The sequence below is a fragment of the Ursus americanus genome, chromosome 12 (assembly GCF_024610735.1).
Source record: "Ursus americanus isolate L20-20 chromosome 12, mUrsAme1.1.p, whole genome shotgun sequence".
In the NCBI taxonomy this organism is placed as follows: domain Eukaryota; kingdom Metazoa; phylum Chordata; class Mammalia; order Carnivora; family Ursidae; genus Ursus; species Ursus americanus.
The window spans coordinates 42,806,263-42,822,183 of record NC_142138.1 but is presented as its reverse complement, the minus strand read 5'-3'; the positions used below and the strand labels follow the sequence as shown (position 1 = coordinate 42,822,183).

Here is a 15,921-nt window from a genome sequence, read left to right as displayed (position 1 = left end):
CATCATGAGGGTTTGGAGGAGCACAGTTTATAATAGTTGCTAAACTAATGAAACTTTTTTTCCTTTTAAATTGAAAACAGAGATTCAGAAAAGCTGAAGAATTTGTTAAGACAGGACTTGTAGATTTCTTGGCAGCTTTTGGTTCATGTCAAACGTATTAGCAACTTCTTGTTTGCTCAGTTCAAAAGCAAAGAGAACAGCCCAAGTCAGTGTTTCTCAAAGTACAGTGTGTGAAACTCTGTCCTCAGACTCTTGGGGTGGATGCTTCTTAAAAAGGGAGCTTTCCAGAACTCTCTTGGGACCTACCGATTCATTGAAGGGTTAACCGGTATCTCAAGTGTTTCTTATATAACCTTAATTTGGAGACTCCTGGCATATTGAGTAATGCAGGGAGAGAATATCCTCCCTGCACTTGAAATTTGAAAGAAATCAAATTGGGCCAAACCCTGGGCACCTTTTAGGGTAGGCTGCTCTGCTAATTGAGTTGCCACATTTGATGCTTCGGCTGGTCATCAAGCATCTCCCAACAATTGGTTCTGTTAAGATCCAAACCTTCCTCTGCCATTACAGTTGTGACTGGCAATCTTGAGTTCCTTAGCTGTTTTCATCAACAGTAGGAAAAGGAATTCTGGCACGCTAGTGATTATGGAAATCAAATATGGGCCTGTTCCACCTTAAAGGGCCTAGGCTTGCCTAAGTGCTTGGGTCTTGCAGAGTTTGGGCACCACCATATTTGGAGAGTGCCTACTTTGGGGCGGGAACCTCCTTGAGAGTGATTAGGTCAGCGCTGGGGGAGGTGACCTTGTTTGGTTTCTGGCATCCGAGAACAGTGGTGCACTGTTTCTGCTGCCCCCGTTTGCCTAATTGGCCCAGGCGCTCCATCAGAGCAAAGCCGCCCAAGAGCTTCTCGCTGGACGCCCCCGCGGCCCGCAGCTCGGTAGAGGCGGGAAAGCAGCGCGCCTGCGCCGTGGGAACCGGGGCCGGAGGCGAAAAGCGGGGAGCGGAGGGGGGCCGTTGGAGCCGAGTAGCGTACAGAGCGGCGTGTGACGCGGGGACGCCGCGCGCTCCCAACGTCGCCCCGGTTTGACGCACACGGCACCAAACTGTGAGTTTCAGGGGTTATTTGGTCGGATTCTCCGGGACTCGAGTGGGTTTCGGGCCTCTGGGCTGTGGCGGCGGCGGGATTGAGGGTGGCGGAAGAACTTGGGGGACCCGACCTTCGGCGCTCGGGCCCGGGGAGTTACGCCCTAGGCTGGGTCCCAACCATCCAAAAGGACGCGTTTTGCCGCACAGGCTAAGATGGCGGCGGCGGCCGAGGAGGCGGAGTTGGTGCTACACAAGGAGCCCGGGCCCCGGGTTCGGGGAGGCGGCGGCCGCGGCGGCCGCGGGGGGCGGCGGAGCCTGAGGTGAGCGGCGGCCGCCGCCGCGGGGCGGGACTCGGCGGAGAGTGGGTGGGGGGGGGAACCTTTCCACGGCGGCGTCGGAGGATCCGGTAGCGGACACAAAGGGGCTGAGCTGGGCACTAGACTTGGGGGTTTTGTTTAGTCACATGAAGCCGAGCAGCCAGTGAGCAGTAGGGGGAAGGGGCCGAGATCAGGCGGCTTGGGGAGCCTGGCGGTCGCCATTGCAACGCACTGAGTAACGGGGCGGTCCGAGAGCAGTCACCAACCCCTCTCCGGGGCTGCTCGGTTTTGGCCAGAAGCGCCTGCTCTGGCATTAACTGTACACACCCCTCCCCTAACGTGGGACCAGGACCGCATAGCCGTCCCCTCCCCCTGTTCTGGAAGATCTTATGCCGATAGGTGCCTGGGAAGTAACAGCAAGAGGTAAATCGCCCAAAGTGTTTGGGTTGCCAGGGGCTTGGTGGGTGACCAGCTAAAGCTTTTTGCTTCTCCAGGTCTGATTCCCTGGCCTTTGTGTCCCTGGGAGCTTAATCTCTGCCAGAGGAAAGCAGGTGTGCTCCACTTCTCCCGTGAACCTGAAGATGAGTTGTCCCAGACCCTTCTCAGTGATTGGAAACTTAGGTGGTGGAGCTAAAGGTTTCTTGTTACGAGACTTCCACAGACGACTCTCGTGTTGGGATCCATCCATGGTTTAGCAACATTAGTGGAAAACTTTTCTTGAACTGTCTGAGTAATATTGACATAAATTTAGTTGTTATAAAACTTTCATGTTTAGACTTCAGATTTTGTGTGGTCATTAAGAACTACTCAACAAAGGGGTAAACACAATGAGGGCCTAAATGATGGTCCTGTTTTGTATACAAGTCAATAATTACAACAGAAATATCAAAACACCATCATCTCTTCTGGCCAGTTCCGACTAATGCCAGTCTTGTTGCATCTGGATGATAGATTAGATTTGCCTTAATAGTATATTGCTCCTCTGCAGTAGTTTAGTTACATTTCTTTGGTCCAAGAAGAAGGAAAGCATTTCAAAAATAGACAACTCAAGTTACTCAAAGGAAACCCGCTCTTTGCCTTCAGTGTCGTGTGTAAGTATCCAGGGAACTTGATGGCAGTAATCCTGCCTTGGTAGCTTTGGTGAGAAAAAATTAGTTTTTATGAGGAAGTTATAATTTAGTTTAGACATTTTAATGGGTAAAACATGAAGGCTTGACCACTGTTGGTGCAGTGATAAGTATATTCATGTTAAAACCATGGCAGTGTAAATTTTAGAATTCTAACACAACGTTATACTGCACTTATGGCTACATCGTACTTTGTATATTGTATTAACTAATGTTTGAAGTACAGAACTTGGAAACAACTAATGTTTTGGCCCGGTCACATTAACAGAGTAAATAATGTGATTGAAGGGATAAACACATTTAGATCGTTAACTTTAGATCTCTGTTCAAATTAAAATACAATTTTTTAATGTAACTTAAAACTTTCATTTTCCTTGCTTCTTTCAGATACATATTTTCCCCCTTTTAGCTTTTCTTCTAAATCGAGAACAATCTTATTGTATTAATGAATAGGAGATACATAGGCAAAACGTATTACTGAGTCATGCAGTGTTAGAGTGGAAGGAATCTCAGGGAACAGCTAGTTATACCCACTGTTTTATGATATATTTAGGGCTAGATATGATTATGTTAGTGCATAATGGAAGATTGTCTTTTCAACTTCTACCCCGTTGCTCTTTTCATCGGTCACATTGCTAGGATGAGAAGGTGACTCTGTAACTAATAGTGGTTGAAAACTAAGAGTATGTTTGAAAGTATCTGTGAGATACTATTATTTTAATGAGAACTTCTGTGACAATAAGTTAAAAACTGTTATTTAACATGATACCGTGATGTAGTTTTTAAAGTGACTTCCGGTGAAATAATTCCAGATAACAAAATCCAGACATTTCAGGTAATTTTGGAGCAATATTGCTTTTGAATTTCGAGTTTTTAAAAAATCAGTCTTGACCCAAAAAATTTAAAGAAACAAACAGCTTGATGAATTTCTTGGAAAGTTTGAAATAACTGCCATTATTACCAGTTATTACATAAGAAATGAGATGCCTAGAACAGTGATGTAGTGCCTTCATTTTGTAATAGCTTTTTTTTGGGGTAAATGGACATGCCACTTAGATTGGCCCTTGTTAAAAACAACTTGTTAAGATTACTACTACCACTGAAGTAAGATCAGTTAGGAAATCCAACAAGTAGCAAAATCATTTATGGTAGGATCCCACAGTTCCTTAACTTCTTTGATATATGTAACAAAAACTTGTTAAATTGCATTGAGGTTTTAAAGCCGTTATGGGTCATTTAAACTGCATTTAAATTATTGATTTTTTAAGAAAGTTGATAAGCTATTAATTTTCAACACTGTGTGAGTGGATTTACTTACAGTTTAGTCTTACGATAATTAGGATAACTCTCAGATGATTTGTAATTACAGAGTCTGTTACCTGCAAACTTTAAACATTTTGCAGTTTTAATTTGCTATTCAAGTCATAAAAGGGAGAGTTTTGGTGTGGTTGAATTGAGACCGTATTGGGTAGCAGGGGGAAAAGAGAGTCAAGGACAGTCACTAGAAGTGGTGGGGATACCTGCAATTTAGAGAAATTGATAGACAAGATTAGGTTTGTCAGAGATACACTGTTAGGGTTACTTATTTAGATTCTTCTCAGGGTGTGATTCCGAAGGAAAAGAGTGGATCTTATTCTTATTATTATTCTTGTAGGAATACTTTTCTCATGATTGCTTTTCAGGCAATCTTAAGGCAGCAGTTTGCCCTGAATTCAGAAATAGGTATGATGAGTTTCCATTCCTAATTTTTAGAACAGTCCGTTTTTAGCAGTCCTTTTAAAAAAGTGTTTTTAACTTTTTTAGTGATAGCCCTATACAATAAAACATGAGAATAAAGGATAGCTACTATGATCTTTTGGATAGGTATTCAAATGAGCTCTAACTTTTTACATTTATTACCATTAATCCCTATAGAGTCTATTTTGTAGTTGGAATTTGTAAATATTTACAAAGTTATGAGATGTAGCAATGACTGAAGCAGTTTTAGAAGTGTTGTCTTTTAATTCAGGTTTATTGCAAGGAAATTGTTGCTTTTACTATTACAAGCCATTTACATCTTTGAATTTTCAGAAAATTGACAATAATAATCTGATTCTAGCACTAGCTCACCCTGCTGGTTGGCTGAAGTATTTCTATATTTTTCTTAAAAACAAATATAAAGATCACCGGAGACCTAGAAGGTAGAATGGCAAATTCAATTCATAGTCTTTCTTCAGGAAGATGGGGAGTCTCCATGAAAAAGGTATTTTCTCATCTCTAGGGTCTTTGCTCTACTGTTAAATTTTTTCTAAGATCTGCCAAATTTTGAGTTACTATCCTCTTTGAATTTACTAGGAACTCTTAAGTAATTATGAGGAGTTACTATGTTTTTGCCCTTTTAAATTCAAGATAGGACATCCTTCGACAATTTGAGAGATGATAGCAAAGAAAACAAAAAGTCCTGTGAGATAACTTTCCAGGAGGAGAAAAGCAGAGGATTTCAGGGGGAAGAAAAGAAGCATGCCAGGACAGAAGCAGCAGTGCATACTTCTCTGGAATGGAGGGAAGTGAGGCTGGATTAAGACTAGTGTTTCTAAGATATTTCCTTTATACTCTCCCTCTACTAATCTTTGCTTTACCTCTTCTGTTTGCAAGCTGTAGCCTTCCCATTCCATTTGGGATTCTTGGAACTGTGATCTTGTAAGTAACTTTGTGAAAAGTATAGATGAGTAATTTGTTCCTTGCAATTCAATTCTATTAGCCTAGATTGTGGTATAGTTGAAGTTGCTTAGAGTGATAAATATGATTTTTAGATATTAAACCTTTTAGTATGTATATCATTCATTGAAGCTGAATATATAGCTTTTAAAAGTTTTTAAAAGACTTTTTGTACAAAGTCCAATTTAAATATGTTAGGAGCCAAATGGATAATTTAAAATCCTAATAAAGTGTTAGGATTAAAGTACTTTACAGATTACAAAACATATATATATCTGTATTGTATCAGTTATTTATCTAACTTTTATAAAAGATTAACATTTTTATCCTTTCTTCTGTGGCATTTATTCTTTTAACTGAAAGCTTAATGCAGTTCTTTTTCATCAGTTTCTTGAAGAAGATGTTAAATGTAACTGTTATTTTCAAAACACCATTTATTGGGGAGGGAATGATTGCCAGTTGTTGAATGGTTTGTGAAGGTGGACAAAACCTTGCCAAAGTGGGAATTGCCTACTGCTTACCATTGATTTACTGAATAATACATACACACATAAACATGTATATGTACACACACACAGGCAATCATAGTTGCATTTGTAATTATATAGGAATAAAGAGGCAGGATGAGATAAGGTTTAAAAGTGTAAGCCTTGAAGTAAAACTGATGGGGTTAAAATCTAGCTGTGTGGGGGCACCTGGCTGGCTCAGTTGGTAGAGCATGTGACTCTTGAGTCAGAGTTGTGAGTTCACGCCCCACTCTCTACATTGGGCATAGAGAGTACTTAAAAAAATCAAGCTGTGTGAGCACTAAGCAAGAGGATTTAACAATATCATCTTCATAGAGGCTTAAGGTTTACATTGCATAATTCACGTAAAGTCCTTAGCTTTCTGGCACACAATGGGTACACAAATGTTACCTTTTATAATAGTTATTACTATTATATAGTATTTATAGTTATTACTATTAACTATAGTAGTTATTACTACTATAATAGTTATTACTATTACCATTGTTTAATTTTTTTTATAGTAACTTGAAATTTTCACCTGCAAGTGATTTGGAATTGTATACTTTTACTGTTGTTCCTTTTTTAGACCCATGTCTACAAAGGTAAGGTTGTTATAAAGGAAGTCAGCAGGCATCAAAGTTTGCCTTCAAGCAGCAAAAGCTATTAACCAGGTTCAGTATTTCAGGAACACATTCCCTTTTGTTACTGTCAGCTGATGAATAAATGCACTTGGGAATGAGTACATTTTAGTGAAGTTATTTCCCAACCAATATGTTGGTTTATCTTTGTTAAAACATCCTGAATTTCTTCACTCTCCTTTAAATTTCTGACCATGAGGATGGTAGTGATCATTAGTAGAGAGAAGAGGATGAGCGGCTGTGTGTATTTGTACGTAATATACGTATAAACCCCAGATAGGAGTGAAGAGGAGCTTCAACAGCAGCTAGATTGAGGAGAAGCATGTTATCTTTTCATTGCTTAGTCTGAGTCAGGGGAATTTCCTCAAACAGCATTTCCTTTTGCTGTTTTCCTCTCTATACTTTGTTTTGTATTTGTCTGTGCTGATATAGCCTTAAACTTATTTCTCTCTTTAATTTTTCTTCTACTACCTACTTCTCCCACCACCAACACAAATTTTAAGCTTTTTAAAAAAAAAATGTAAAAGGAAGCTAGTAAAATTTAAGTTCACATGCAGAGGGGTGTGAGTATGAAAAATTAGAAGTTTCGTATATGCTTAAAAATATTTTTCAGCAGTTTGGAAAATGAAGGGGGGAAAAGTCACCCATAATCTTATCACCGTTATGTAGTCATTAGTATTAAAGGAAAGGGAGATGAGACTGACATACTTAAACATCTCCTGTGTATTCCTTACAGTAATGCTTGATATATATATTCCCATTTTATGTGCAAGGAAACAAACTCAGACTCAGGTCACATAGATAGTAAACAGTACAGCAGTCAAGTTTGAATTATAGGCGTATCTTGATTATATAGATAAGTTCTTTCTATTCTACCTTCCTCTCCTTTCTATCTGTCTATACTTTAACCTAATTATTACAATCTATAAGTTTTATTTCCTACTTATAAAACAACATTATAAAAGCATTTTTCTGCCTACCCTTATTTCAAGCGGTATCTTATTGACCACATTGTTTATTCATACCATCATATAAATACTCTTTGTCTTGGCTACTGGATATTGGTACAATGATATTGGTTAAAGTGGAAGCTGCCTTTTTCTTTACTGAGTGACCAAGAAGAAAAATAGTGTAGGTTAATCAAAACTAATACTCTCTGGTATTAGAAAAGCTGCAGGTTTAATGATACTATCTGATGAGATATTTAACTCAAAATTGGATATACATAAAATGTAGATGACATTTCCAGTTTATAGCCATCAGAGAACAACTTTTTAAATATTTTTATACTTTGAAATGCTGTAAGCTTCCTTGTTAGAAATACTTTAAAAGTGATATTAAAATTAAACAGGTACTTAATTCTGTTTAAAACGTTACTGTCTGTAATTCCTAATATAATAATTGCTATAGAAGGGAAAAATGCTGAGTTCTTATACTCTCATTGGGTGGATGAGATGTATTAAAAAACATTTGTGGGACTTTTATAAATAGATTATAGAGGGCACACTGCCCAAAAGAAATATGTTGAGCCACAAATGTGATTTAAAATTTTCCATAGCCATGTTAAAAAATGAAATAGGTAAAATTAATTTTATTGATGTGTTTATTTAACCCAGTATAATCAAAACAGTCTTTCAGTATGGAAATACAATTGAGATATTTTACATTCTTTTTTTCATGCCAATTCTTCAAAATCAAAAGTGTGTGTTCCACACTTAAAGCACATCTCAATTCAGATTAGCCAAACCTCAAGTGCTTAGTAGCGACATGGTTTTCATACTGGACGGTGCAGATATAGATAGTAAGTTCTGTACAAGTATGGAGAAAAGATAAAATAGGAATTGAACTGAGCCTTAAAGAATAGCTAAGAAAAGAGTATGCTGGAGAACAAATCTGTAAAGTGATAGGAATTAAAGTAGGAGATGTAATTTGAAATCAGAGTGGCTTGAATCTAGTTTAGGGAATTTGTTTTGTATGGAGGGTGTGTATGTGAAATATATGTTGGAGGGTGCTTAATCCATGGCTTGTACATGAGCATTTAATGACTATTGAATTAATATTTAAGTGAATTAATATGAGGCAGAACAAGAAAAATGCTGAAAGAATACTAATAAAGTCTCATAGGTCTCCTAAGGGGAAAGAGTTGTACTCAGAGTATATTGGTGTTCTGTGATTAGCAGTATAATGGAGAATGATCAAAACGGATGAGATTTGAGAAAAGGTTTTTATATTTGACCATTGTTGGTGAGTTATTTTTAAATGTTTTATTTATTTATTTTTAAAGATGTATTTAGTTATTTGAGAGCAGGAGGGGAGGGGCAGAAGGAGAGGTTGAGAATCTTAAGCTGACTCCCTGCTAAGCACAGAGCCCAACATGGGGCTTGATCTCATGACCCCAAGATCATGACTTGAGCTGAAATCAAAAGTCAGATGTTTAACCAACTGAGCCCCCAAGGCGCCCCTATGTATTTTGTTTAGATATAACTTACATACAGTGAAGTGCACAAATCATGAATACAGCTCAGTGAAATTTTACGTGTAAGTACACATAACTTCTACTCAGATCAAGATATGGAACACTGAGAAAGGTGCCTTGTGTCCCTTCCTATAATTCCCCCTCCAGAAGTAACCACTATTTTGATCTCTGTCACCATGAATAAATTTGACTTATTTTAAAACTTGTTTATGGCATATTTGTCCTCCTTTCCAAGGGTAGTAAGAATTGATGGCTTAAATCTCTTTCTTTTCTATTCCTGTTTGGCATAAAGTGAATTTGGAGGTAATGAGATGATAAGTAGTTGGTACCATGGCTCTTCTGTTTTGTTTTTTTCCAGTGTGGTTTATGCCAGGATCAGAGAGGTGTTTCTTAGTTTTCATTAATATTGACCCTTTAGAAGTTTTATGACTAGAGAATTTGTTTAGAATGCAGAGATTGGAGTTGCTTGTACAGATAACATAGTTATCTGGCTTGCTTTCATTACAGTATTCTCTAGGCATATAGTCAAGAAGTAGGTAGAGGAGGTCTTGGATTGCCTCCTTCTATAGAGGCCTTTTGGAACCTCTTTAATAGCTTCTAAGCATTATGTGAGTTAGCTTTCAGGCATTGCAGGTTACTTAATAAGGTATTTGAGTATTTCTGATTGTGATTGTAGGGGTAAGAATAAAGTGGTATACTTCTGTTTACAGCTCAGTATCCATTCTCTACCTGAAAGATTTTGACATTTATGTGTAAAGAACTAAAATGTTACCTTCAGGACAGTTACACAAAAAATCGAATGGTTAAAATCCATGAGGTACACTTTACAAAACGAGAACTGAAATGGAATTATTGATAATGATTTTTACTTCTAGCACTTGCATTGGTTTTATTTTTCAAATGGAATTAACGGTCACAACATTGTGTTTCATAAATAATGAGCAGTGGAAGGCTTGTTTACTAGTGTAACAGTTGGTGTTTTTGGCAGAGGGATTTTTATTTCTGAAATATGTATTATAGTAAAGTTGTAAAAAGTACGTAACAATGAAAATATGTATCTACATTCTAGTATGCCTAGTTTTGAGGAATAGATATGTTTTGTAAATTGTGCAGAAGTGGACATAAAAATACTTTCTCGTTAACATTTGGATTATGAATGCTTTTGAACTTACAAATGAAAATATTTATATGAAGTTTTGGTTTTTTAAAATGTATCGTAACTTTGCTTAATATACTCTTGTTCTAAGAATTTAATAGTTGTCTTGAAGAAATAAAAGCTCATCTATCAACTTACGTAGGTTTTGTATTTGTGAAGTGTAGAAGGCTAACGCAAAATCAGTTAGATTAGACCTTGAAAACATACGGTTATAAGCTACAAAATATGAAGACTTTATGTAATACCTTTTGGGTAAGATTTAGAAAACCACAGTCAAAACAATTAGAATGTTACTAATTAACAGCCTTAAGTGCTGACTTCTGTGGGTAGAAAAAACACACTTAAGGGTATGTTCTGTGTTTTTGTGTTGTTTTGACAAAAATGGATTTTGTATTTGAATTTAGTTTTGGGAGATTGGATTTTTTCGTATGCAGAAAAACCTTATTTGTATGGTTGTATTTTCTCCAACCTTTGCTTGTTTTCATTGGGTTAGTTATTATAGAGAATTCATGTAGTACCTCACTGGGGGTAAGAATGCTGAAATACAGAGCAAAGGATATGGTTCCTCTTCTGAAGAACTCATGAGCACACAACTTGAGGAGTACTTAAAGAAACATTTGAATTACTGAGTTGACACAAAATAAAATGAGTGGTATCTAGTAAGATTGGACTAATTAAGCTTCTTGGCAAAAATATTTTTATAATCTAGGTTTTGAAGAAGTGGTATGAATAGATTAGTGGAGAGGGAAGGGAATATCAACTAGGGAGAAAGGCATGTTAAAAAGCACAGAGATAGGAATTGTGGAGTGCAAGCATTTTCCTTACTCAGAGTAGCCTCTATTTTAAATGAATGTAATGAAAAATAAATTTGCTAAGATTGTGGCCTGAGCTGGAGGAATCTAAAGAAATTTGGATTAGAAATTAGAAATAAGGGATTCAACTAAAGTACACTGAACAGAAATAAATGAAGAAAAACAAAAAAGGATTAGTAGCCAGATATAACATGATTGGAGAAGAGATTGAAGTGAGGAAGGCCAGTTAGAGGTTATTACCTTGGTGGGTGGGAGGGAGGATATATTAAGCGTAAATAAGGGTGGGTAGTTTTAAAATCAGGCAGGTAAAATGTGTGGGTCCTAAGTTTGTTATGCAAAGTTAAAATTAGAATGAAACAGTTTTATTATCTCCAGCTATTGAAAATAAATTTACTTGGACACACAATTTGCAAATAAATTATTAACACTAATTGGGATACATCTGCCTTGTTCCATAAAAAAAACTGATGAGCTTTTAAGTTAGATTTTTTTTCAAATCAAAACTAAGTAAAACTCAGAGTTATGCTCTAGTGGTATTTTCTGAATTGCTAGTACTTTGAGGAAAAAATACTTGAGATGGATAGTAAGAAGAGCTTGTAATTGTTGTATTTTGTTATAATAGTACATTTTAGCCATGGTTTAAGAGACATTCTAATTGGTATAGGAGTTGGTGGGAAAATAGATAATGAAAATTAGTGGTCTGGACTTTGGTGTTTAAATTTGTTTTAAAATAAATGCTTATTTTAAAATTTAGAATAGTTGGAAACACACTGCTTTTATTGGAGGAAAAGATCCCTATAGTTTCCTTGGAGCAATAGTATTTTTTGATATTTAAGATGTAAGTTGTTTGTCTTCACTGGAGTTTTTAAGAGTTCTTGAATGTGTACCATGACTTATAATTAGTAGATTATTCTTAGAAGAATTTTTAAAAAGATTTATTTATTTGACAGAGAGCAAGAGAACACTTGCTGTGGGGAGGGGCAGAGGAAGAGAGTGTCTCAAGCGGACTCTGTGCTGAGCACAGGGCCTGATGCAGGGCTTGATCCCACAACCCTGAGATCACGACCTGATCCAAAACCAAGAGTTGGACACTTAACTGACTGTACCACTAGGTGCCCCTTAAAATAGAAGAATTAGAAGAGTATGAAAAAGTTACACAAGTAATAAAATTAAAAATTGTTTTCTGCCCGTTTTAGAGTTAGTAAATAGAACAGAATTTGGGAGTGAATAGAGTCTAGGAATTTAAGGTAGTATGTTAGTCTTACTTTAACAAATTTACATTTTAACCATTCTCACAGTTAATATAGGGTGAACTTCAGCTAGTAAAGAAGTTAGGTTTCTGGCAACCTGGTAAAATAGGGAGGTAACATTTGTGTCCAAGTTACTTGTTGAGATATCAGTTAAAGCAAAAGAGAATACGCTGTTCCCTACTGTCACTGGAAATAAGAGAATTCATTGATCACTCTGAAGTTTGGCATTTTAGTATAAATAGTATGGGTGAGAAGGGATAATAGCAGAACTGTCTATTCTCTGATTATCCTGATAAACTATTGGTATGGGAATAGGAAGCTTCCCTGAAAGCTCTCCCCTGGACGTCTTTCCTCTTCCCTGTTTGCCTGTAAACTTCTTGGAAATAGATCCATCCCCACCTGTTTACGCTGCTTGGGTCTATGCAAGGTGAAAAGCAATGAAAAATCACCGTGTGCATGAGGAGAGGCCACAGTTTGAGAGGGAAGGGGACTAGGAAACAAAATTGACTGTCCCATACACATTGATCCTACCGAGAAGTTCATACAGGAAAGAGGTGGAGAAGATAGAGGTAATTTCCAGTGGCTGTGATGGAACCAAAAATCTTGTGCTAGATCTTAATGGTGGCAGTGCCATTTAGAGTGATACAAATAGCATCCTCCATAGGTATCCTTTAGTGTGATATTCTTTGTCTAACTTCCTCCTGGTTCATCTTATTTTCTAAGACTTATTCACCAACTTCCTGTCAAGTTTGGTTCCCTGATACCCTTCTAACAGCTTTTTCTTCATGTAACAGGAATTGGTCTTCCTCGCTCCCTGCCTTTACGTACTGGATTAAAAATTCTTGGTGTGTGGTTTGGAGTTTTATCTAAGACATAATAATGAACCTTAAAAATAAAAAAATAGCAAAAATATGAAAACTTACAAGTTAATCAATGTCAAGCAAAGGAAAAAACCTTTCTAGGGTAAAATGGATGAAAAAAACATTTTTAATTAATAAAAAGTTAGAGCTACTAAACACTATTAGGCTTGAACTTTTGTGTGATAAACAGCATTGAAATGTGAAGTGTAGAGTAAGTAGGCTTTCTTTAGAGAAATTAGTAACACCAACTTTCATTTATCTTAGAATTTAATAGAGCAAATAAACAACAATTGAGGCTTTGTTTGAATAGCAGTATGTTTTATTTACTAGATGTATGTCGAACTTTGTTCCAAATAGAGAATAGACATTCTTTTCAAATTCCTGTGAATTTTTAAAAAATTGTGTCTTGGGCTTTAAGGAGAATTTGAAGTTTTAAATTAGAGAAATTGAATTGTATAGGCCAATGTTTTTTGACTAAAATAATAAAACTGGTGTTCAAGCCAAATGATTATAACTACTTGGATGATGAAAACTCTGTGTCCTACTGTGATTTAAGCTTAAATTTAATACTGATTAGAACTTAACAACAATGAGTATGTGGCCGAAAAAACAGATGAGGTTAATATTCATTTAAACACGAGTTAGAGACCTTTACTTTGCTATCAGAGCCCTAATAGAATTACAATAGTGGTTTTGTTAAAAAGGCATTGATTGTCAAGGACAAAGAAAACTGGAAAATTGATCACAGAAGTAAAACTTTGGAAGCTTGAAAGCAGAAGTGGTAACTAATTTTGTAGATCTGAGAAAACTGAATTTTCTGCAATTAGTGGGGGAGGCCTAGAATTGGTACTGTAGACCCTGGGATGCTTCAGAAATTGGTGGCTTCAGGTACTTTGAAAGAATTGCCCCAAAGCATATAATAAGTAAGCAATGCTTGTGGTACTAGGAGGGGGTTTCTTACTTTGAGGTTTCTTCTCTGATATTCAAATGGAGGATTTCTGTATCTGAGAACTCTACACACAGCTTGGGTTAAGGATGACATACTAAAAAAACAGAATTACATAGAAATCTACATGTTGAACCAGGAATCATCTCCAGCCTTTTTTTCTCTATTAGTTCTGAGAATACTGGGTGTCAGGCTCATAACCCCAGATGTGAGACTGGAAGATTAATCCTGTTATAGCAAACTAATGATCAGGAAAACCCAACAGATAATAACAGATGTAGATCCACCCAGGGAAATGGCCCAGATTGATCATCCTGCAGTGACACCTACCCATTAACACAGGATTTCCAGACAGCTTTTATGTGTTTCATTTTAAGATATGACATTAAGGATCATTAAACATTTGAGGATAACCCCACTATGAAAGAGGAGGAGATAGCAGCAATTCAAAACAACAAAACAAAAAAACTTAAAAAGTTAGTGAAATACGTTTGAAAGTAAGATAATTGTATCTTTGAAACAAGAAAGGATGTTTGCTATAAAAAGGCAACCCTCAGAAAACAAAAGCTCTTAGACATTTAGAATATGAAATAAGAGGAGGATTGGAAATATAGAATATGAGGTACTTAATAGAAGAGAAGTTTAGAATATTAAATTCTTGTAGAAGGTTGGAAGATAAAGTTGAGGAAATCTTCTAGAAAGTAGGACGAAAAGATGTTAAAGATAAGGAAATTAGAGGATCATACTTGGTGAGGTCAACATGAAAGATAAAAATTAGAGGATGGGAGAAAATGTGTGGAGGAAATTAATAATAATTAAACAAAAAACTTCAGTTTTCACATTGAAAGGCCTTACAGAATGCTCAGGATAATGATTGAAAAAAACAACACATCGAAGTACATCATGATGAATATTCAGACACCAGAAATAAAAGGAAGATCCCAATAGCTTTCCTATATGGAGCATATAAAAGAGATTAGGAGTCAGTAACAATGGAAAGGAATTATTAATGGAATAATACCTTCAAAACTCTTGAAGGAAAGGTATTTACAAACTACTAATTCTGTACCTTGCCAAGCTGTCAAGTGTGGGAGTAGGTTAAAATTATGAAGCATTTGAGGTTGTTAGAATATTTCCTTCAACTGCACTGTATCTCAGGAAGTTACTAGAGGACATGGACTTTATCAAAATGATGAGTTAAGTAAAAAAGAGGAATTCTCCAGGAAATAGAATTTAGTATAGGAGAGAAGTAAATACATATCTAAAAAGATGGTGAAGGGACATCCAAGGAGGGTGGCTGTGCAGCAGGTCTGAAGAATGATCAGTTCAGGTTGGGAGAAGAAGAAAAGAGGATCTAGATGGTATGTCTTTAGAAAGACTTGTGTGCATGCGCACATGAAGTGGGAGTTTTGTGATTTTATTCAAAAGGGACATTTATCTATAGTTTTCCTGTGATGTCTTGGTTTTGGTATGAAAGTAATAATGACTTCATAAAATGAATTAGGAAATGTCCGTTCCTGTTCTATTTTGGGGAAGGTTTGAGAAGGATTGGTGTCAATTCTTTAAACATTTGGTTTAGGGGCGCCTGGGTGGCTCACTTGGTTAAGTGTCTGCCTTTGGCTCAGATCATGATCCCAGGGTTCTGGGATCAAGCCCCATGTCAGGGTCCGTGCTTAGCAGGGAGTCTGCTTCCTCTCTGCCTCTTGCTCATTCGCTCTCAAATTTAAAAAAGAACAAACATTTGATGTAAAGGTAGATTGCACCAGAGAATCCATCTAATCCGGTTTTATTTTGGTAAATTTTTCCATTACCTAATCTCTTTAATTTCATTACTTAATCTCTTTAATTACTAAATCTCAAAGTAATTTTCATTACTTAATCTCTTTAAAGGTCTGTTTAGAATTTCTGCCTCTTCTTGATTGAATTTCAGTAGTTTTTTTCTAGAAATTTGTCCATTTTAGGTTATTTAATTTGTTACTATACAGTTGTTCCTAGTGTTCCCATATAATCCTTTTTATTTCTTACTATAACGCCAGTAGTAATGATC

The 15,921-nt window shown here is 36.7% G+C and overlaps 1 protein-coding gene across 13 annotated transcripts in view; it reads left to right on the top strand.

Annotated features, from left to right (window-relative positions):
- The first annotated feature begins 790 nt into the window (after positions 1 to 790).
- ZNF644 (zinc finger protein 644) overlaps positions 791 to 15,921 on the top strand; it is a 99,861-nt gene continuing 84,730 nt past the window's right edge. For 3 of the 13 annotated variants that reach the window (XM_087866097.1, XM_045801809.2, XM_045801807.2), the window contains exon 1: positions 791 to 1,105. The gene's annotated coding sequence lies outside the window, so the exon portion shown is untranslated. The other 10 variants (XM_045801810.2, XM_087866096.1, XM_045801811.2 and 7 more) reach the window with 7 other exon arrangements.